The 23,615-nt window shown below is 37.8% G+C and overlaps 1 pseudogene across 1 annotated transcript; it reads right to left on the bottom strand.

Annotated features, from left to right (window-relative positions):
- Positions 1-11,743: 11,743 nt before the first annotated feature.
- On the bottom strand, positions 11,744-13,978 carry LOC149833532 (pentatricopeptide repeat-containing protein At5g48910 pseudogene; annotated as a pseudogene). The gene has a single exon (XR_016433178.1). The product of XR_016433178.1 is annotated as a pentatricopeptide repeat-containing protein At5g48910 pseudogene (transcript).
- Between the last annotated feature and the right edge of the window lie 9,637 nt (positions 13,979-23,615).

Raw genomic sequence — 23,615 nt, 5'->3', positions numbered from 1 at the left:
CTGTTTATGAATAAAATGGTATGTATTGGTAAATGAGCCAAATGAATGGGAGGTTAATGACATAGTCTTGTTGCATATTGTTTTGGGGTGTGGTTGACATAGGAATGTTGGAACCCAGGTTAAATGTAGGATTCACCTATGGTTAAATATATGATTTTGTTATAAAATAAATATATATAGGGGCATGATGGTCCAAGGTTGAAACTAAGCACGCACAACTCTTGTGGTGTCGTATGGGCATTCATGATGCTAATCAATTTGCATATAAATTGATTTATGATTTTGTACGTAAGTGTTACGACATGTTTTGTGTGAGGTGATCTATGTTTGTTTTAAAAAAAATTGCAAAGTAAAGGACATCTTCATGCCATGATCATGTGAAAGCTTAAAATCGAGCTTGCAGCTTCGCAGAAAGCTGATAGTCCATACGTGCACTTATGATTTGGTAAAGATGGGTTATGCCATGTTGCGGCATAACCAGTAGGGTACGATATGTATACCCTAGCACCAAAATCAAAAGTTAAATTAATACATGATGACATAAATGAAAATTCTAGATTCTGGGTATACCTGAAAGACGGTATATGTTACCAGTTTCTATTAGATTCTGGGTATACCTGAAAGAGGGTATATGTTACTAGATTTTTCTCAGGGTTCTAGGTACACTTGAAAGACAGTGTATGTTACTGGACCCCAAACTAACAAGATGAAAATATACACACCTAAAATAACTAAGGGGGATTATGGGTATACCTGAAAGACGATATATGTTACTGGTTTCCCGGGATACTAGGTATACCTGACAACGGTATATGTTACTGGTTTCCCAGGGCTCTGGGTACACCTGAAAGACGGTGTATGTTACCGGACTCATGGTCTACTTTGGAGAGGGTAGGTGGTACAAGCTTCGTGGACATTCTTGTTTTCGTGAGAGCTAGGTGTCTCACCCGGTCTCCAGTCCACGGAGTTAGGGGCCAGGACTACCAATGCGTCCTAGGTGGTAGATCCAAGTCTTCTGCAGAAATACAAGGTGCATCCTAATTCTAGTTCTAGCCATTGGAGAGTACTCTCTCAGTCGTGAACCGTCCCCTTTGGATATCCGTACGGCTAGTCATATGGGTTATAAAATAATAAACCCCCATGTGGTCTCGGTCCGCTACGATGTCGAATGCCTGTGCCTACCCCCAGGGTAATTAACAAGATGAAACATAAACAAAAATCTTCAAGTAGTTGCATATGGCTTGATGTTGCAATTATTGAGTAAGCTGTGATTGCTACGGTGCATGCCTCAGATCGATTTTCATTTTCAAGAAAGATGTGACAACTGAAAAATGATGTGTTGCACATTGGTTTGTGCTTTATGCGAACTTTACGTGGAATGCTTTACTTAAGTCAGGTGTACATCCACATAAGTTCCAAAGTTGTTATTACTTATATAAATATGGTTTATGGATCGTGCTTTGATGTTGATGGAATATATCATGAAATACTTGACTTTAGTGACCTGTACATGTATCAATTGTAAAATGGTTATTAGTTCTATCTAAACATGTTGCACATATACTTGTACACATGACACAATGCACATTCATATGGATATTATGCTTCTTATTCAGACGTGGTAGTCTGACTCCTTCTGAATTAATATTTTTCAGTAAACTGAATAACGAGCAATTGTGGTCGTCGCTGCGGACAGAGCCATGTGACCATATCTTCTTCGGTTGTCCTGAGGATTTCTGACTTGTAATAAATCTTCAAGTTGTAAATGATAACTTATAGTATTTCAATGCAAGAATTTATTTTACTTAAATGCCTTGAGTCTGTGCTATTACTTGTAACCCGCCCAAATAATTTGACTAAGGATTTAATAAAGCTTTTCCGCTGTTGTTTAGAAAAAAAAAATTATTCCAAAATTTTAAAGCTAAAAAAATTTGGGGCGTTACATTATAATTCTTAATTATTAGTTCATACTGTAATCATTACTTTGTAAGAGTCATATGAGAAACATATGATAGTGCGATATGGCGATGACTCCACTCAACATCCACCTTTTGATCCTGTAGCATGGATGACTGCAATAGGTGAACCCAAAAAGGGTCATGTGTTCAGGTTTGGGAGTAATATGAACACCTCACCAGTCGTTGCTTCTTCCAGTCACGGCTCACAGAGTTCTCCCGTCAGCATCAGCTCCAAGCATTCGACTGACCCGGCTAATTCTTGGGATGGTGTACGCCAGCTCGTTAAAGACACAATGCGTGACTACTTACATGAAGCAATTTCCGACGTTGTCCATAATGAGTTGAACAATTTTTTTCAGAACAGGAGAACTTCGTCTGCAGGTGAATCTCAGGTATGGAAGTTTCATGTTATGTATTCTATGTCGTTAGATTTCATGTTTCTTTGATTGCCTTAACTTAGGTGTATTGCATATAATTTATTTCAGTATATTTTGTTTATCAATACTAACCTTTCTTTTGTCTTATAGGTTGTTGGCGCTAATCAACGTAGTTGAGCTGAAGGCGTAGATCGAGACAATGAAGAAGATGACGCATAGAATCTTGGCGATGATTAGATTCATGTGTTGTATTTGTTGCACCTTCTTTTTGTTTAAAAAATGTAAATGTTCAATTATAAATAATTAGAACTTACGAATTTTATAGTGGATTGATTAATTGTTTTAGTTTTCTTTTATATGTGTTTTGATATGTATTTTGAATTTTATTCACAGGAAATATAAATTGTATTACGAGAAATTTTTTCTCGATATTTATGTTTTAAACATTTTTTTATTTTTTCCCTTTTTTTGCGATGGATTAGCTATGGAAATATCCGTCGCTATTTGGTACTGCCATGAGAGTTAGCGATGGATTAGGGACAAATTTAATTCGTTGCTATTTACTAGCTGGTCAATGTTTTTACGATGGATCTTAGTTCGTCGCTGAGTTCATCGCTATATTAGCGACGGTATTAGCGACGGATATTAATCTGTCGCAAAACAAAAAACTTTGTATAGTAACGACAGCTTTGCAACGAAACTTGTTGTTCGCTAAGTCATCGCAAATTAGCGACAGAACGGGCGACAGATAGTTTCCGTCGCTACTTAGCGACTATAATTTTGCGATGAAAGCTATCTGTCGTTAATCTGACGCTAATCCATCGCTAAACACTTTAGCGACGGAGTAGGGTCGTCACTAATTCACAGTTTTCTTGTAGTGGAACATCGTATCTTGTTCTACATTTTCAAATTTCATATGGTTGATGAAAGTGCTGTAGGATCGAGGCAACGAGTACTAGAGGGGGGGGGGTAAATAGTGCTTTAAATAACGTCTTTGGAATTTTGAAGGATTTTGAGATTCGCAAAGCAATCACACAAAGAACACAAGAATTTATCCTGGTTCGGTCTTCTAGACCTACATCAAGTCTCCAAGCAAAACCCACTTGAGATTTCCACTATCAGCCTTGTGTAATCATAAGAACATACAAACCAAATCCGGTCTCACTTTTAGTAACAACCCTACTGAAAGCAAACAACTCCTTTAAACCAAGGAGTCCTTTTTTTTTATAGAAAAATATAAGTAAACTTACAATCAACCTACGAGCCTTTCTTAAAAATGCAGATAAAATGCAATTGGCTTCTGAGGTTGTTGAAATACTCAACTCACGAATTCACTATCTCTCAAAAGAATTTGAGTGAAAAAATGGAGTGAAAATATCAAATGAGTGAGAAAACGAATACTTGAATGAATAGTAGTGAAAAGCAAAGAATTTGATCTTTGTAATTCAATGTAATTCAATATGATTCGATATTTTTTAGAGTAGAATACACTCATATTTATAGTTGAAAGATTCCATACATTGAGGGTATGAAGAGGTGTCAAAACAGTCACTTTTGAACAGTCAATTCGTTTGAAAAATGAAAAGACACGCCTTTTAAAAGTTTCAGAAAAAATGGCAAAATTAGTCGACTGGAACAATAGTTAGTCGACTGAAATAAAAAATTAATAGACTGACAGTTATCGTCAGTCGACTAATGTGTTTAACAGAGCCATTTGAAAATTTGAAGTTTGAAACTTAGTCGACTAAAGAAAAAGTTAGTCGACTGATAATATCATCAGTAGACTGAAAAACCTTTCAGTCGGCTGTTGCTAAATTTTTTTTCTGAAAACAAACATTCTATCTGGTCGACTGATAAAACCTTCAGTCGACTGCTGCTAAATTTTCTAGAAAACAGACATTCTGTCCTGCCGACTAAGAGTCGATTAGTCGACTAATTCAGAAAGTTGACATTTTAGCTTAGAAAAATTTGGCGTAAAAAAGTTGGTCGACTGGTGAGTCTGTTGGTCGACTAATAAACATAAAAAATTAAGTAAAGAGTTTTCTAAAACGATTTTCATGAAGGGTTCTTTTAGAAAAGTTTTTCTAAAGACTTTTTATGTGAAATGCAATCCAAATATGCACTCTAAGTAAGTCTCTTACAAGATTCTAAGACATTTAATGAATTTTATATTTGCACACTAGTCTTCAAAGATTCTTCATTGAATTCTTCAATTCTTGTCATCTTTCTTCATTGCCTTAGCTGAAATAGAGTTGATTCACTTGTTTGTTATCAAAACCTTGTACTTGAAGTATAGTCCTTGACACTGGAGTCCAACTACAGCAGATCTGAAATTCACACTGGAGTCATGGCCATACATTCTCGTGGCTGATCCAACAAATACTACTGCACACTATGTTGTAAGCCCTCTCTTCCTCATGCTTTAATATTCCAATAAATGAATTCCCAACAACCCCAAGTAGATCTTAGACATGTTGGGATCAAAATCATAACCATCACACATATGACTGCCGAGATAGCGTGTTTACCAGTCATTACAAAAAGTGATTTTGCATGAGTTCTTCGGCTAAAAGAATAAAACAAGATGAATACTTAGTTTCATTCCTACCAATAAGGATGCACTACCGTGGGAAGGGCATCTCATCAGTGATGGCATGAAACATTAGGGGTTTGGGAGGAATACGGACTCGAAAGATGATTCAGAGATAGTTTAAGTCAACACAGAGTTGATATTGCATTTTTGTTGGAGGTGAAGCTCTGCAGAGTATGGTTTCGATCTTGAAAAGAGTATTCCCAATGGGGAACTCTGAAGCTGCAAAAAGGAGTTGAATTGTATGTATGTGAAATTCAAAGGAGGTGAATGTAGAAGTGGTGTTGGCCACAGAGCAACTCATGACAATTCTGGCAAATGTTGAGGAAGTTGTTATGATAATATGGGCATATGCTTAGAATTTTGCTCACCAACGGAAAACCTTATGGCAAACTCTGGTTCAACATCGCCCGAAGAGGAGTTGGCATAGTGGGGTGAGGCCTTGTATGCTAGACGGGCAATCAAGGTTTGATTTTCATGGGTGTTGCTCCTCCGTGCAAGCCACCACGTTGTGGATGCTGCAAGTTCTTATCTAGCAAACTACTTCTGAGAACTGTGTCTGATCACAACGGACTATTGGTAGATTGCTCCCCAGATTTGAAGGTCATGAACCCTTTCAAAATTTCTATATTATGTTTCTTAAAAAAATGATGGAAAGAGGTGGTAAAGTTCAGCTGAGAGATCACAGTTCAAGGGTGTTCAATGTTTAAGCTCAAGTTGGTGTTAGTCAAAAAGAACCTCACTATATATGGTCACAATCAACCATAGGGGACATCCCAGCGCCCATTCGAACTGCCACAGAAGAACTAGAATGCCAAAAAAGAGCAGACGAAGGGAATGAAGAGGATCTAGCAAAAACAATCCAAATTAGAGGTGTACTACTTGAATGCTAGAAGAGGCCAAAGCCTGACCCGTGGCCCCTCAATTGACAAGCCCAGCCAACAGCCCGGTTCGAACCCATCTGTTGGAAAAACCTTGGCCCATGACCTGTTTGTTAGGCACGTGGAACATATATTTATGTATGAGAGATGCTACGACCTACTCCCACGTGCAAGAAATCATGGTTGCAGGTTGTATCTTCTCAATTAAACTTTAAATAGATGTACTCATCATAGTTTATTTGATAGGAATCATGCTTTTTAACATAAAAGTAAGATTTTTTTAAATCATAAAATTTTGAGCCATTGATTTTTAAAGGTCTTAAAAAACACACATATATGTTATAATCACATGATCTAAAACTTGTTTTCTACTAAATAATGCTTATAGATCATATTTATAGGGTCTGATAAGAAATTTAACAATATAAAAGCTTTAATTAGGTGGGAGTAGAAAATTGGGCAGCATCATTACTATTTATATATAGTATACATAGGTCAGGTTGGGCAGGACAGATGCCCACCCCTACTTGCAGCTAGGTTTGCAAACGAATGGGATCTCAAAATACATTGGTAAGCGAGATCGGTTCGGATCTAGGATAACCAAAATTTGGCTTCATGAATCCTACTCGTGGAATATTGGGGCAGCTAGGTTTTGAACCTCTGACATCTGGTGGCATTCGCTCCTACAAGATAAGCATAACTTTTGTAGGCAAAGTTGCTGAAACTTAATGGCTCGATGTTGAGTGTAACACCCCAAAATCTTAGACTTGTAATTTTTAGGAAAAATTTGAAAAGCCTTATAATCCTTTCTTTTTAAGAGTTTTAAAATAGCAGTTCGGTGGAAAATGATATTTGAAATAACAAGCTGATAGACCTTGGGCCCATTACGATGAACCTTCCTTTACACAACAGACTTGCATCTTCATACAAACATTGAAACTATATGGATTAAAAAAATGAGGTTTTTGATCATTTAGTGTTCATACAAAAGCAAAATTTTTTGAGAAAACCCTTATACAAAATTTACAAAATGGACATGTTTTAGGAACAAAATGCCAGAAAAATAGTGAGATCTTGATGTCATCTTATCATCGCGTCATCGCCTGTCGTTCTAACCTAATCATCACCTGTACCCATGAAATAGGTCAGATTGATGAAAATCTAGTAGGTGTATAGATATAATAATTTAGAACAAAACTAACACATGTGTTGTTTTATTCGTGATATGCAATTTAACAAAAGTAAAATGAACATGATAACTTTGTTTCAATACTGTCCTGAGAGTACGTACAGGAGAAATATAGAAACAACTGAGACGGACCGGGGGTTTGTTATTCTCTGTATTTTGATACCCCGGATAGCTAGCTCAGTTCGTTCCAAAAGGGATGACTAGTGACCGAGAGAGAATTTTTCAAAAGCATTCATGACAAGGGATGCATCCAACTTCTGTAGAAGTCTATGAAAACTACCACCTAGAATAATTTTTGGTAGCCTCATCCCCTAACTCCGATGATCGGGGACACCGAGTCATTTGCTACTCGAGGAGTGTATTTGTTAACAACCTGTCTATCAAAGTTTTTGTATCATCTCATCCTCTCTCTTGATGAAACCAAAGACACAAATGAGTATGCTAGATTTTATTTTAACTGACGACCCATTCTACATGCTTGTTATCCATGCAAAATTTTCTCTTGATTGGGATCCTTTCGCATTTCAAACATTTTTGAGTAAAAAATCCTTTTAGAAAATAACTCGCCTTCATTTTTGAAAAAAATGAGAAATAGGGACTCGCTCGTCGGTACGAGGTTCGATCGTTCCTGGCGCCTTTACCAGGGGTAATCGAACCAAGAATCAAATCAATGCCTTATGCTTTGCCTAAATTTGACTAAGAAATTATTTTAAATTCCTAAATGCACATTGAATCATGCTTGTAATATGAACTTTGAAAATGAAGGTTCAAAATATGATGCATGCTTTAAAATCATTTTGATTTGAAAATATTTAGAAAATATTTCAAAATTATGATTTCAAATGAATTTCAAAATTGAATTGAAAATACATTTTGAAAAATGTTTATAAATGTTTTGAAGTGACTTTGGAAAACTATTTGAAGTAAAATTCAAAATGGAAATTGAAATTTGAAATTTGAAATGAAAAATCAAAATAAAAATTGAATTAAAAATTGAGTTTGAATTTAAAGAATTGATATTGAAATTGAGATTTGAAATTGAATTTAAAACTTCAAAATTGAAATTTAAGTTTAAATTTTGAAATTAAAATTTAACTTTGAAATTAGAAACGAATTTGGAAATTGAAATTTGGAATTTAAATAAGAATTTAAAAATGAATTTAGAAATTGAAATTTTGGAATTTAAAAGTAAACTTTGAAATTGGATTTCGAAATTGAAATTAGAATTTGAAATTAAACTTAGAATTTGAAATTGAAATTTGAAATTGAAATTTAGGATTCTGAAATTGAAAATAAATTTCGAAATTGAAAATAATTGAAATCAACTTGGAAAATATTTTGAATTTAAGAATACTTTGAATTTTGAATTTGAAATTTGGCTTTGAAAATACTTTGAAATGGGAATTGTTTTTTGAAAATAAATTAAAATTTATTTTGAAAACGAATTTCGAAAATCACTTGGAATATTTTGACATTTAAAATAATTTAAAAATAAAAATGATGAAATGATGTAATTTTATGATGAATGCATTTAATAAAAGAAATTCAAAGGATTTTATTTTAAAAGGTGATTTTTGTATGTTTACATAATTTAAAGCAAAATTAATTTTTAATACATTCATGACTATGGCCACAAATGCATCTCAAATTAATTTATTTTAAATTCTGATAAAAGAAAAAGAAAACTAATTTTTTTAAAAATATTGATGTTTTTCAGAAAGGACCCAAAGTGTAGGTCAAATTTTATTCCATAAAAGATAAAAATCCTAAGTATTGTTCGTATTCTAACTATGACCATAAATGTGAATCGTCTACTTAGGGTTATTTACCTCTTATTAGAATGGTGTGCGTGCTATTCATGTTACACCACAGTGCCCTTTGAAAAATAAAATAAAAATGAAATGCCACAATCAATTACGAGAATTTAAAATGCAACTACATGCTCATACATTCTAATCTAAATAGAAAAATAGAAATTTTCATTAAATAAATTATTATAATCCTAAATTGAAATTGAATATTGAAATTTCCTAATCTAGAAGAGAAACTAGGGTCTGTCATAATACAAAGCATTAAAAATACGAAATATGAAAAACAACAAATAATACAGATCATATGCAATCACATTGTTCACAATTAGTTTGAAGTTTGGACTTTCAAAGGCGTTGGTGTTACTGTACAGCAGAGTGAGAGAGAGAGAGACTGTCATAATACATGTCGAGACAAGGCAGTGATAACACAAATTTACAACGTGATGAGTTTGACTTGTAAGTTGGAAAATTTACAACAGGGCAGTGATAACACAAATTTTTTTTAATTTTCAATTATTAAAAAATTTTTTTTTTTTACATTCTTATTGTAAAAATGTATCGGCATTAAAATAATGAGATCAGTTTTTATCCAGCGCCGCTGCATGTTTGGCATGCAGCCTTCATCGCTGATGGCTGTGCATAACATTTCTCGAGATGGACACCACGGCCATCTTGAGAAATGCGTGGATGTCAAGCAGGTCGCTGCATGCCCACCATGCAGCAATGTGGCATATAATGCCCACCACTAAAATAGTATCTTTATGTGACAGACTAACGTGACTGCTCATGTCACCAAGGACACACCCAAAATGGAGAGAGAGAGAGAGAGAGAGAGGTAAGGTTTCACCCAACACATAATTCGGCTTTCAATGAATGTATTCCAATTTGAATCCAGATCCAACTCAGAACACATAGTAGAAGTCTGGATCTGGATATTATCTAACATCTTTAGATAGTAGACCCCACAGGAAATAGGTCAATTATGTTGGTTTTCATATAAAATAGATGAAACAGGTAAGTCAGTTCCAGTTCCAAACCTACTTATTTTTTCACTTCCAAACTAGACCTGATTAAACCTGACATTTTTTTATCTGAATCTGACCCGAGATCGGATATGAATTAACTGGCCTCTGCTACTATAAGTTAGATCCAATTCAAAACTGTGTCAAAGCTCCAACCCGTTTGCACCTGTAAACACAAGACCTAAGCATATGTGGGCTCTTAGCAGCCTCACACTACAGGACCTTATCATATGTGCAGTTCGCTAAGATTTGGCTAACTCAGCTGGTTCGGTTTTTTTTGTTACGAGGGCAGAAAAATCACCTCCTTTATCGATTGGTCATACTGGTCTTAGCCTGCAATGCATTTTTTTTTTAAAGGCAAGCTGGGGTTAGGCAGACCCCCACCAACGAATTATTGGGGTTTTGAACCTGCAACGTCCCACTACAGGGAGACGTGCACTAACAGTTTCTACCAACCACGTCGAGCCACCCATTGGTCTTAGCCTCTGTTTCAATGACATAAAACCGTGGTGTACTCCTCTTGACTCTTATAATGAGCCACCATGTTTCGGCTTTGGGAAAGGAAGGGCTTCTCTATCCCTAAGCTTGAGGCCAAGTGGGCCAGCTCCTTGGGATCTACTCGGTTGGTTCACCTTGATTCAATGCTTTATTTGGGACCAAAACTCCTCCAAGCAAAGTCTCCTGCAGCCAATTTGGCTACTCAAGCAAGACAATTGGATCATGCCTACAAGGGCTCCATTCATTTGGTAGGGGTGCTACTTGTGAATGTCATCAAGTTGACAGGACGTCACAAGTTTGAAACCTATGAGTGTCATCCCTTGAAGCAAGGTAGAAGCTGGATGTACTCCTCCATGATCAGGGGGAACCTCAAGGGTTTTACCAACCGCAAGCTAGCCAATGTGCCGTCTATGATTAGGGTTTTTTTTCCCCTTAATTATCAAAAAAGAAAAGAAAAAGAGGAATACGTGCTTTGAGTGTCTGGAAGACTGGAAGGGATATTTTCCAAAGCATAGTCCACAAGATATCGGCCATACAATTTCATGAAATATTCAAAAATAATAAAATATCAATGAAATTGAGATAGACACACAATGGATACCCAATAAAAGGCTAACTGGAGTGTATCCCCTAGGATCAGGAAGGACCTTGAGGGCTTTACCTATGTTCCCAGGAGGGTTCACGATCAGGCTTTTTCTTGGCTAAGCCCAATAAAAAAAAGTTGTGATGTCCCAACCACAGCAACTAGGCCGGGGTAATGTTTGCAATTCTCGTAGATAAGAACTCCTAGTGAAAAACTATAATTAATTTTTTTATTTTTATTTTTACATTTGACGCCTAATGTGAACTGCATGTTTAGTTTAATAGAAATCGACCCTTCGATCATGTTTAACAACGTACATATCAGATTTTATGGGTTTGAAACTTTTCAAAGGCAAGCTGGGGTTAGGCAGACCCCTATCAGTTATACAACTGTATCATTGGGTTTTGAACCTGCACACAAGGTGACGTGCACTAACTGCTCATACCAGACAAGCTGAGCCCCCATTGGTGGATTGAAAATTTACTGGCCTACAGTATACCAAAATTTCAACTCTCAAAACATATTTTCACACTGAAAAAATATGATCCAAGAGTCAAATCCTACTATTTTGATCAGGCTGAAAGAATCGTAAAATCAGATTTTGGTTAAAACAATCTCAACTTATGAGTTCCAACTTCCAACTAGGGTTCCTTACCGGAGGCTAAGGAATACCATCTCTCTCTCTCTCTCTCTCTCTCTCTCTCTCTCTCTCTCTCTCTCTCTCTCTCTCTCTCTCTCTCTCCTAATTCAAATGACACAAAAGGAACTCATTTGCCTTAGACAATTTTTCATAATGTATTTTTAATCTTCAATGCATAGAATTTTTTATGGCCATTTATTTCATTTATCATCTAAATACAAATTTTATTGCCAATCCTATTCATCAACCAATTGTTTTACTACGGCCTAGTCATATTGATAGGCGGATGTACAGATAGCTCCTGCTTAAAGCGGATGACTTTTCAGAATTGGAGATCACTAAAACAATCCTCCATTCAATAATGAACAAAACCTGATAGGAGCAATAATTATTATATGATACAGCTCCAGAATTTTCCATGATAGCCATTCTTCATGTTACCTCCCACTTATCATCTGCTAGTCATTTGATGCATGGCCTGCTCTCTTTTCCATCCACTTTGGTCATCACTGATGCCATCCTTCACAACAATCTCCACAAGATCATTCACCAATAATCTCCACAAGATCATTCACCAATAATCTCCACATGAGCATGACCCTTTACTGAAATGGTGGAACCTATTGCGATCCCTGATGATGATTTCTCGCTCGAACATCTCCGAGACATGCTTCATTACAGAGTGGCAGTCGCCGCAGATGCGAAGGTTCTTCACAACTCTTATGGTCGTGCCTTCGTGCATCGCGAGCAATCCAAAGGCCACAGCCAGTTTCTCGCTGTGATATACAAGAATTTGCTCCTTTTCTTCCTCTTCAATATCAAACAGAACATTTGATGTGTTTGGCGAATACCCTAATGCTTTCAGGCGTTCGCTAATCAATGAAAGCATTTCACTGATCTCCTCATACTGAGGATGGCTTTCATCTCCAGCGATGAATTCATGGACAAAGGATCCAATCTCAATCAGGCTGCAGCCAGGCTCCTTCCCGATTCCCCTCTGCTTCATCAAACTGCGCAAGCCGGCCTTCTCACTCCATCGCCCCATTCCACCATATATATTTGATAGCAGTACATAGTCACCGTCATGGTGTGGATCTAGCCGCCGAATTCTGTGGCTCACAACTTCTCCAAGTGAAACGTTCCCATGGTTTGCACATGCTCCAAGCAAAGTCCTCCATATGATTGTGTTGGGCTCAATCGGCAATTGCTCGATAAATCTATATGCTTCATGAACACGCCCTGCCCGACCGAGAAGATCAACCATACAACCATAATGCTCAACTGTTGGTTCCGTGATGCTATTCAATAACTCCCATCCTTGCTGAACAAGGCCTCCATGACTGCATGCAGACAGCACTCCAACATAAGTTACCTCATCCGGCTGGACACCGGCTTCCTTCATTCTTGAAAAAGCATCTAGAGCTTCACGGCTATGACCATGAATAGCCAACCCCATAATCAAAGCCGTCCAGGTGAGAACATTTCTCTGGGACATTTCATCGAACACTTGGACGGACCCTTCAACAAACCCACATCTCGAGTACATATCCATCAAAGCCGTTCCCAACGACACATTCACCTCGAACCCATTTCTCACCAGCATACAATGAACCCACTTGCCCAACTCCAACGCCCCCAAGCTCGCGCATGCAGCGATCACGCTCAGCATTGTCACCTCATCGGGCATCACGCCCTGCATCTGCATGCTCTGAAACAACCCAAGCGCTTCATCCGCGAGATCATTGTTCACGAAACACCCGATCACAGCCGACCACGAAACCCAATCTCTGTGAGGCATTTCGTCGAACACTTTGCGTGCACATTCCACGCTGCCACAACACCCATACAAATGAACGAGGGTGTTCTGCACAAAGACATCCGAACCAAACCCAAGCTTCAAACTCAACCCGTGAACCTCCTGACCCTTCTGGAGAAGGAGAAGGCGAGCGCACGCCTTGAGAATGAAGGGGAAGGTGTAGTGGTCTAAAGAAACACACTGCCGCATGGAGGCGAATAGAGAGAGGGCATCAGATGGGGAGTCGCTACTCGCATAGCCACGAATCATGGTGTTCCAGGCGAACACATCGGGGCTGCGGATTTGATCGAAGACGGATTGCGCGTAGCTCAGGCTTCCGAGGCAGGAGAAGAGAAGGATCCCTCTCACTGCGAGTGGATCGTGCTGCATCCCCCGTTTGATGACTTGGGCGTGCGTCTGATGGACGTGACTCATGGAGGTGCATTTTTGGAAGACGTTGGATCTGCTGAAGATGCCTAAGATTTGATGCTGTGAGGTACTGGATGGTGGGGATGCACTGGCTACTAAGCTTGTTGATGCAGCAGCAGCAGCTGTGTTTGAATCTGCAGACAGAGAATGGCATCCAAATGCGGGAAGGAATATTGGGACTCTTAACACTCTTGGCCTTTGGTGATAGCAAGCGCTCATAGAAAAGGTCTTGTGGCGTGTTGGTGTGGTTTTCTCAACCCCTGAGCATACATGAAAAGATTGGCGTGCTCACATTTTTCCTTCTTTTTTTTTTTAAACAATGATGGAGATAACTCCAGCTTTTATTGGAAATATCATTGCTAAAAAGTAAGTTAAGCTAAGTTTCCAATTTTTAAGCAACAACTGACATGATGCTTCATTTTTCAAGGCGACAACTGACATGGTGCTTGTTTTTACAGACAACAATTACATACCAAGGCGTGATGAAAGGGTAAAATTGTCAACAAATAATTAAGTAACCATGTTCGATGTATTTTGAGTAGTAAATTAGACATGTTTGTCAAAAGGATACTAGAAGTGATGCGTGAAGAATGACTATAGTTCGGATTTAGTTAAACTGAATCTGTTGATTGAGTTTCAGATCTAGATCCACTCTTATTCTAAGGCGGATCATTTAAGTTTTCAACTATAAACATGACGGGATCCTGGATATGGTACGATCAATCCAAACCTTGTTCGTAATAGGTTTGGTAAGGGTATAGGATGAAAATGACTTGGGTTTTAACTAAACCCAACTGAATTCAATTTGTTTTGGATCTACTATATGTATACGAGATTCGATTTGAGTTTGGATTCAAACTCATATCTGACTCGTATTGAAAAAATTGAGGTCTTCACCATCTCGATTATTGCCCTGCTTCATATACATGTTCATATCTGCTTATATATATATATACATGAATGCTTTATTATTTTTATATATTTTTATTTTTTTTCTAAAATATGGTTGACCCGGTCTAGACCGAGTTGGTCTCTCAAACGCAACTCGGTTTGGATCGAGTCGATCTATCCAAAAGTTGGCCCGACTTGGTTTGGACTGAGCTAGTCCACCGAAAACATATTTGACTCTATCTGTCCAGACCTAATCGGTCTGCCAAAAAAACAGATCTGGTATCGGTCTGTCCAGACCCAGTGGGTTTGCCGAACAATGGACTCGGCTCGGTCTATCATTTTTTTTTTCTTGACTCAATCTGGACCATTGCCAAACTGAGTCAACTGGTCTATCTATTCTGACTCGGTCTAGGCACACCCAGACCGAGTCAGTCTAGTTTGTTGCTGGCCTGACTCAGTCTGCCACTCGGTGCAAACCGAGTCTGCTCCGTCCACTCGGGGTCAAGACAGAGAGTCGGAACTCTTTGTCCCCCCTCTTCTCTACTATAATTGCCTCTGGCAACCTCACTGTTGTTGGCGGCTGATGCAAGGCCCTGCCTTCCATTATGACCGCGGCAACTGTCCGCCTCGACGTCCCCTTTTTTTTCGCAATCACACGTCATCGACAACATAGCTGCCGACAGTGAGGGCAGAGGGAACGATCCCCTCTACATCTCCCTCACTGAAAGTGGCAGGCAGCAAGGTTCAACCCTCGCTCCTGCCAATTTTTTTTCCTGAACCATGTGAGCAACCCTTGCGGTTTCCGGTTTTTTTTTTTTTTTGCCAATAGTAACTTGCGGGTTGCCGACTGTGAGAACAAAGGGAACCCCTCTATGCCTCGTCAATTTTGGCGGCAGGGACAGGGTCACCTACCTATCCCTATACCTCTGCAGTCACCAGCAACCACACGATTGCTGATTTTTTTTTTAAGAGGACAGGGAAAGTCGACTTACTTGGTCGGAGTGAGCCTCATCGTCCCCTTCCTCTTCTCCTCTCCTCCTCCTCCTCTCTCTCTCTCTCTCTCTCTCTCTCACACACACACACACACACCTCTCTTGGTCAAAATTGATAGGAAGAGAGAGGGAACCCATGGCTTTTATAGCCATGGCCCCTCACCCCCCTCTCTTGCCTCTTTAATAGGCGTTTCTCCTCTCTCTCCCCACTTTCCATACATGAGAGAGAGGGGGGTAACTGTCTGCATTTGGATGAGGCAGGGCCCTTTCTTCTCTCCCATTACCCATTTAATGAGAGAAAGAGAGGGGGTCATACCCTCTCCTCGTCATAATCGAACAAGGTGGGGGGTTACAACCCCCCACCTGGTAAGCGTTACATTAAGGTATCGCTACATATGATCTATGGAGGGCAGATTAGGTGCAGTGGCACACTCAAAGTGTACAATGTGATTGCACCTACTATGCCGTCAAACCCAATCCTTTTGCACCCCTAGTTACTGTCATATTGTATATGACATTATATTCCATCACCACCTTACATCTCAATTGGTGGAGGTTTATGTGTGTTCCCAAGTGAGATATGTCTTGGGGAATGAACATAAAATACAAGGGAATGGGAGAATAAACGTGATCCTGTTGTTAGAAACAAATTCAAAAAATATGGATATGAGTTTCTAATATACATTGGTACGGTTTCTAAAAGAATTGGTACGAGTTTCTCAGAAGTTGATTTGAAGTATATATTTTGTAAAAGCTACTTATAAATAAAAATAGTTAAACATAATATGTAAATCAATGGTTATTGTATAATAATTTTTTATAAATTATAATATTTAAAACTCTTAGCAAAAAATGTCTTTATAAAATCAAATTGTTGTTTGTATGTAAAAATGTCAATAGAAATTAACTTGATACTAATTTATAATATAATAAAAATGTGTTTCTATATAAGATGGCACAAGTTTATCAATTAATTGAGATGAGTTTTTTAAACATTTGATACTTCTGTTTATGGAGAGTCAAATTTTATACCAGTTTCTGGTACCGGTACATGATATGCTAAGATGTATCGAGTACCAATGCAACTATGATCCATTCACACTTTCCCCTAGGAACCATAGCATGCTACATATGATCTATGGAGGGCAGATTAGGTGCAGTGGCACACTCAAAGTGTACAATGTGATTGCACCTACTATGCCGTCAAACCCAATCCTTTTGCACCCCTAGTTACTGTCATATTGTATATGACATTATATTCCATCACCACCTTACATCTCAATTGGTGGAGGTTTATGTGTGTTCCCAAGTGAGATATGTCTTGGGGAATGAACATAAAATACAAGGGAATGGGAGAATAAACGTGATCCTGTTGTTAGAAACAAATTCAAAAAATATGGATATGAGTTTCTAATATACATTGGTACGGTTTCTAAAAGAATTGGTACGAGTTTCTCAGAAGTTGATTTGAAGTATATATTTTGTAAAAGCTACTTATAAATAAAAATAGTTAAACATAATATGTAAATCAATGGTTATTGTATAATAATTTTTTATAAATTATAATATTTAAAACTCTTAGCAAAAAATGTCTTTATAAAATCAAATTGTTGTTTGTATGTAAAAATGTCAATAGAAATTAACTTGATACTAATTTATAATATAATAAAAATGTGTTTCTATATAAGATGGCACAAGTTTATCAATTAATTGAGATGAGTTTTTTAAACATTTGATACTTCTGTTTATGGAGAGTCAAATTTTATACCAGTTTCTGGTACCGGTACATGATATGCTAAGATGTATCGAGTACCAATGCAACTATGATCCATTCACACTTTCCCCTAGGAACCATAGCATGAGTTTTCAGGAACTCATGCACTTTTAAGGTAAAGACTATTACCTTCCATGGGAGTGAAACAAACAGGTTCTAAGAGGCATAATGCATGAAGATGTCATGAAAGATCATCGTCATCATCAAGCCTTTTAACTACATGGTCAGCTTTACGAGTCATGTTTCTACATTTTTGTTTATCTAAAGCTAAAACTTTAGTAACTTTACAATCTTTCATGTCACCTCTAACTGCCTTCGTCCAAGTTTTCATGTCACCATATCAACCTTTCTCACAAGCATAGTAAGAGGTCGTTGTATATTTATGTCATGCAAGATCATCTTGTATATTTATGCCTGCATGCCGGAAGAAAATGAATAGGACATGGTGCAATAGCAAATCAAATGAATTCCAATCACATCTTAAATGAACAAACACATAAAGAAGAAAAACTTTCCAATTCATAGATGTCTTTTTTTTAAGAGAAGATATTCCATTAAGAGCAGATAACAGCAAAAGAACCGGGTGACGAGGAGAGGTCACCATTGTTCAATTACAGAAAATAGAAAAGTAAAAAAAAAAAAAACTAGCCAGCAAATGAGAAAAGAGAAACCATAAAAACAGGAATACACAATAGAGTGCAGATCAACTGGAGTTTTGAGAAGGTCGGCCAGGTCGTCCAATGCGATTTTCCTCAATCCAAAGATAGTATGAATCGGGCCACTTGACTTGCACACGCTCCAGCAGCATAAGCACCAACAAGTCAGGAAAGGAAACATGCTTGCTCCTAAAAAATTTGTTGTTTCTCTCCAACCACACACACACCTCCACATGATAAAAATGCAACATCTACCCACAAACATCCATTTTGACCCCAACCCCTAATTTCCTGTGCGGCATATTAGATTCCAAATGTATGTCCTTGTCACCCCATGCATTTCTAACAAGCCATTGAACCAAGGGATAACCCAAAAATAAATGAAAAGTGTCTTCCTCATGCACCAAACAGATCGTGAACAGCGACTTGAAAGTTAAAAGCCCATCTTCAAATTTGCATCCATTAGAATGTTATCAAGAATCTACGTGAATGATGCTCTGATTGGAAAGGTCACCATCCCATAAAGCATGATTCAGGAGTCATTGCACCATTGGGTCTGAAATAAAATCATATGCAGGTGCCAAAGAAAGATATTTGAGGGTCGGAGACGTTTTCCACCTAAGCTTATCGGGCTCCCCATTGAGCATCATGGGAGCTAGCGAGGAGCTCCATGAGCTGAATTCACTCTTGGGCCACTTGTGGAGAGGAGTTAGCCCGAAGAGTAACATCCCATCCAACATTGGGTGACCAACCGAGCAACCTTTATGTCAAGCTGCCCAGTAAAGAAAAGCATAAACTTTCAAAAGTGGTGAACCCAAAAGCCTCGAAAGAGTGTGTTTATCCCATTTCCAATTTTAACTATTGACCCTTTTATAATGAACTCAATTCTCTTGCTCTATGCCTTCGAAATTTAGGAGCCCCAAGTTTCATTTGTAGTTGGGGAGCCAATGCCAAGGCCAGCCCATTAGCCCGTGTTTTGCCCTCATTACAATGGCCCATTTCTTATTCTCTATACAAAGACCAAAATCATTTAACCTAAAAAGTCCAAGCCACCATGATTAATAGGTTTGGCCATGATCAGACAAGATGGGGAGCTCTTTTGCCACCCACTTCCCCAAATAAAATTCTAAATTACCCTTTTTTATTTTCTTTACTACGTTGAGCGGCATTTTAAGATCGTCACCAAAACTAACGTCCCCAGCGTCGCCAATGTCCAAACAAAAAATCCCTATGGTTAAGTTAGTTGGCATCTTTTTTGGGTGTGCCATGAATTTGACATGTTAAACTGTTTATTCCTATATAATGGCTGCTTGGCCGGAGTTCCTCACATCCCATATTGTGATCTTGTTGCCAAATTAGTGTGACCTTATTCCCCTTTCTTTCTGCTGTCCTTGTTGGTCATCTTGAGCTGCCGTGCCTGGCCTCGTGACTCGAGTCTGTGCGGACAAATGCTATGTGCAATAACGACATGGATACGTGCTTCAGTGCTTGTGAGAAGGCACTGTGCGAAGGAAACGGAGCATAAAATAATGTTTTTTTATTTAGGAGTAGTAGGCTAAAGGAATACTGATAGTATGCCACCATGATTTCTGCCACCATTATTTATGTAACTTATTTACAATAATAAGAGTGAAACTGCCCTAAACAGTGGATACCGTTCATCCATTTGATGAAGGACAGCCAGAACACCATAGCTGTTCTTTTTTGGGCCGCTCAAAAAATTGTGGGACCCATTTATGAAACAACCCATCAATCCATGGTCTTCTGGCTGCCATCCATCAAATAGATGAACGGCATCCAAGGCAGTTCTGATAGTGTACCTTCAGAGTTGCCTCTGAACTGATGTGACCTCAAACGACCATTATGCTTCAAAAGCATATTGTATGGACAACTTGCAGAACAGTAACTGTTACGGGTGCACATCATCTTCGGGAAAAAAAGAAAGAAAAAAAAAAAAAACTCAGCGGGTGCACACACACAGCTCAAATCGCAACTGGATCATGGCCAATTGAAATCCAAATCCAAATTCTAAGCAATAGTTCAAACTGGGAATGGGATCGAAATATGACCCAATCACATCAACCTGAAGACGGATACAATCCAATTAAACATTTATATCGTATTAAAAGGTCCATATATGTAAATAAAGAGTTGGGTTGTGATCAAGGGTCCGACCACACCCAATCCTTTTGCACCTCCAGTTACTGTCATATTGTATATGACATTATATTCCATCACCACCTTATTGTGTCGGGCCGACCAGCATATGTAACGGTTCCCAAGTGAGATATGTGCTGGGGAATGAATACAATGAATATGATATAGATCATTGACACTTTTGAGATGGATGGCACTCTTGCAAGTTACAATTGTAGGTGTGTGGGTGGTGCATGGGGGAATAGACATGGTCATATTTTATGAACCAAGTTATTGTTTATACTCCATCATCATCGCACATCTGTGGGCGTGGGCCCCAATCTGACATATCCCAAGTGAGATGCACGGCTCTCAAGTTAGACGTGCAGTAGAGATCGAATATGACTGACGAGCGGTTATATAAAATATGACCTAATTAGCTGCTCTCAGGCAATTAAACTTTTGCACTATGGAATAGTATACCTACTTTTTCTAAATTATATCCTCTCTTTTATATATATATATATATATATATATATATATATATATATATATATATATATATATATATATATATATATATATATATATGTGTGTGTGTGTGTGAAAACTGGAATATGTTTATCAACCAAATATGTTAGATAGTATGAATCAAGATTTTCATAAGTTTTTTTTTTTTGCAAATCTAACCCTGCATATGCATTCAGTGTGGTCCATTTGCTAGGAATAGATTGTTGAATCATCATAATCGGATCAAGAAATGTGATTTTTTATGGTTGAATATTTATAAAAATTTGAAGCCATTGATTTTCAATCCTTAAAAGATCATTCTTGTACATCTTAACTGTTTCTATAAAACCAAGTGTCTAGATCACATCTGTAAGGTGAAATTTTTGAAAAAAAGTAAAAAAAAAACTATGAAAATCTTGGTTTATACCAGAAAACATATTTGGTTGGTTAACATATTTCAGTTACCCTATATATATATATATATATATATATATATATATATATATATATATATATATATATGTGTGTGTGTGTGTGTGTGAAGAATTGGTTTGACAGTCTTGATGTTCAATGTATTTTTTTTCTCTCGACAGAGAAAGCTGATGTTAGGCAGATCCCAACAAGGTGACCTGCACTATTTTCAATGTTCTAAGTTTTACAAATCAAACTTCGAACAAGTTTAACATATTTTATTTGCTAGGAATCAAATATTGGAACATGATTTTTTATAAAAGGATATGATTTCATGAGTTTTAAAATGTTTATAAAATTGGAATCATTGATTTTTGAAACCTTATAAAAACCTGCTCATATCATATTGGAATATTGGAATGACCAAAGGCCAATTCATACTGTACAAACTATCTAGATCACATCCGTAAGGTCAAATTAGTAAAAAAAAAAAAATCAAAACAAAACAATTGAGAAATCAAAACCGTCCATTCTCTCCTACCCGGGTAGGAGAAACCTATCGCTCATCCGAATAATCAATTGTTACGTGCAGTGGATGACAGCCTTAATCATCTCATACATTTACCATGAGCCAAGCATAGGCTGGTCTATATAAATTCTCGCTATACCTTCACCACTTAGCATCACCATCAAGATCAACCTTGTCGTCATCAACACAACCACCACCACCATCATCATAATCATCCTCATGGAGAGACATGCAATTGGAAGGTGGCCAGTCTCCTGCTTGGTGGTGGCGGAGCTGCTGCTGCTGCTGCTGCCCTCTAGCGCACCCATGACAGAGGCTGCCAGATTGGGGTTCGAGTACGCCGACTGCCTCAGCCTGTGCGGCCAAAACCTGATCACATGCCTGGTACCCTGCCCTTGGCAAGGAATTAAGGTCCTTTCTTGCTGGAACAGCTGCGGAAATGGGAAGCTCAAGTGCCTCACTGCCTGCGCCAACGGGCCCTAGCTTCCCTCCTCCCCAACATGGCAAAGCCTCACAAATGCCTCTGTTCCCAAAATAAGCTTGTAGTTAGCTCAGACTTTGCTGTGTTTCAGGGGAAAAAAGAAGAAGAAAAATCACAGTAATAAAGCTGGTCACTTTCACTAAGGTTTTATAATTGTCATATGAATGTGTGATTACAGATTTTTCTCAGTTCCAAAGACATTAGAATTTTGTGGGTCGGGGAATGTCGCACGGGTAGTGTATACCAATCACTCTCGGCGAAAGACGGATTAAATGAATAACCAAGTACATATGAGTGGGATTATGGGAAATGACACGAAAAAAGAGGCTGGATACGCTCTTGATTTACAGCGATCCAATATCCAAAATGCAAACCTAACCTTTGGATAATGAGTAGCATGGTTTATTTATTATTTTGCATATTTTTTTTTTTCATATCATATATACTTTATACTTTTGTATAACCAATATATTTTTATGTGACTTTCCAGAAAAAAATAGATTTTTTCAAAATATTAAAGGATTTTGCCTCACCAACATTTTCCAGAGAGGGAGATGCATGAGTATGGTTTAAGGCAGGTCTAATCGAAGCTCGGGCTGCGGAAACATTCCTGTCAAAACTGGAAATCAAGCGGAAGGGGATGTACAGTGACACCGTTGTGCAAGGAGTAAGCCCACGGAGTTTAACGTTGTTGACTAGGTCTTTGATCTTGGGGGCGGTTTCTCCATGTAAATATCAAAAAAAAAAAATGGAAGGAATGTAAATGGTTCTGTTTAGGATCATATATGGCAAGCTCGATACTTCTCATTTCTGAAAACTTGACGAGAACACTTATGCTTCATCTATTCTTCTTACATGTTCTCTTACTCAATTTTTCATGTGTTTTCTTTCACTCTTCTCACTAACTTCCATGTGCTTTCTCTAAATTGGTAGTCAGCATTTTTAGATTTTGTTAAAAATTTAATTCTTACTTTAAAAAATCATGAAATTTAATATTAATCACTTTTGTTTTAGTTTTTATTTGTATTTCATTTTGATTCTCATTCAATTGTTATATTTTTTTATTCCTCGCTTTCCACTTCTTATACATTTTTAAATGCATCACTTCTCACATTTGCTTCTCTAATCGTTTTCAGCTTCCGCTTCCTAGTTGGGCAACCTTTGGGTAATACTGAATCCAATGAAATACAAATTGTAATTGGATTCAGTTAAGATATCCTTAACCAAAGCTGAATCTGATTCACGGAATTGTCACTAATCGGAGTCAAGTTCAGGCCAGATGTTGGATAACAACCAATCCATTAACCAAGGGGTTGCCCATCAGTTGGAACATACTAGCAGGTGTGATTTGGAGCACCTGCTTAAAGAACCAGTATGACCTATTTGATGTTCCCAACATTCATAATCAGGGTTGCTAATGGGTCGGATATCCATCCATTATTAAGCTGTTCCCGACATTCTA

Source organism: Nuphar pumila, chromosome 7 (assembly GCF_984573655.1).
Source record: "Nuphar pumila chromosome 7, dmNupPumi1.hap1.1, whole genome shotgun sequence".
NCBI classification, from domain to species: domain Eukaryota; kingdom Viridiplantae; phylum Streptophyta; class Magnoliopsida; order Nymphaeales; family Nymphaeaceae; genus Nuphar; species Nuphar pumila.
Note: the sequence above shows the minus strand (reverse complement) of the source record. Positions and strands in the feature narration are given on the sequence as shown.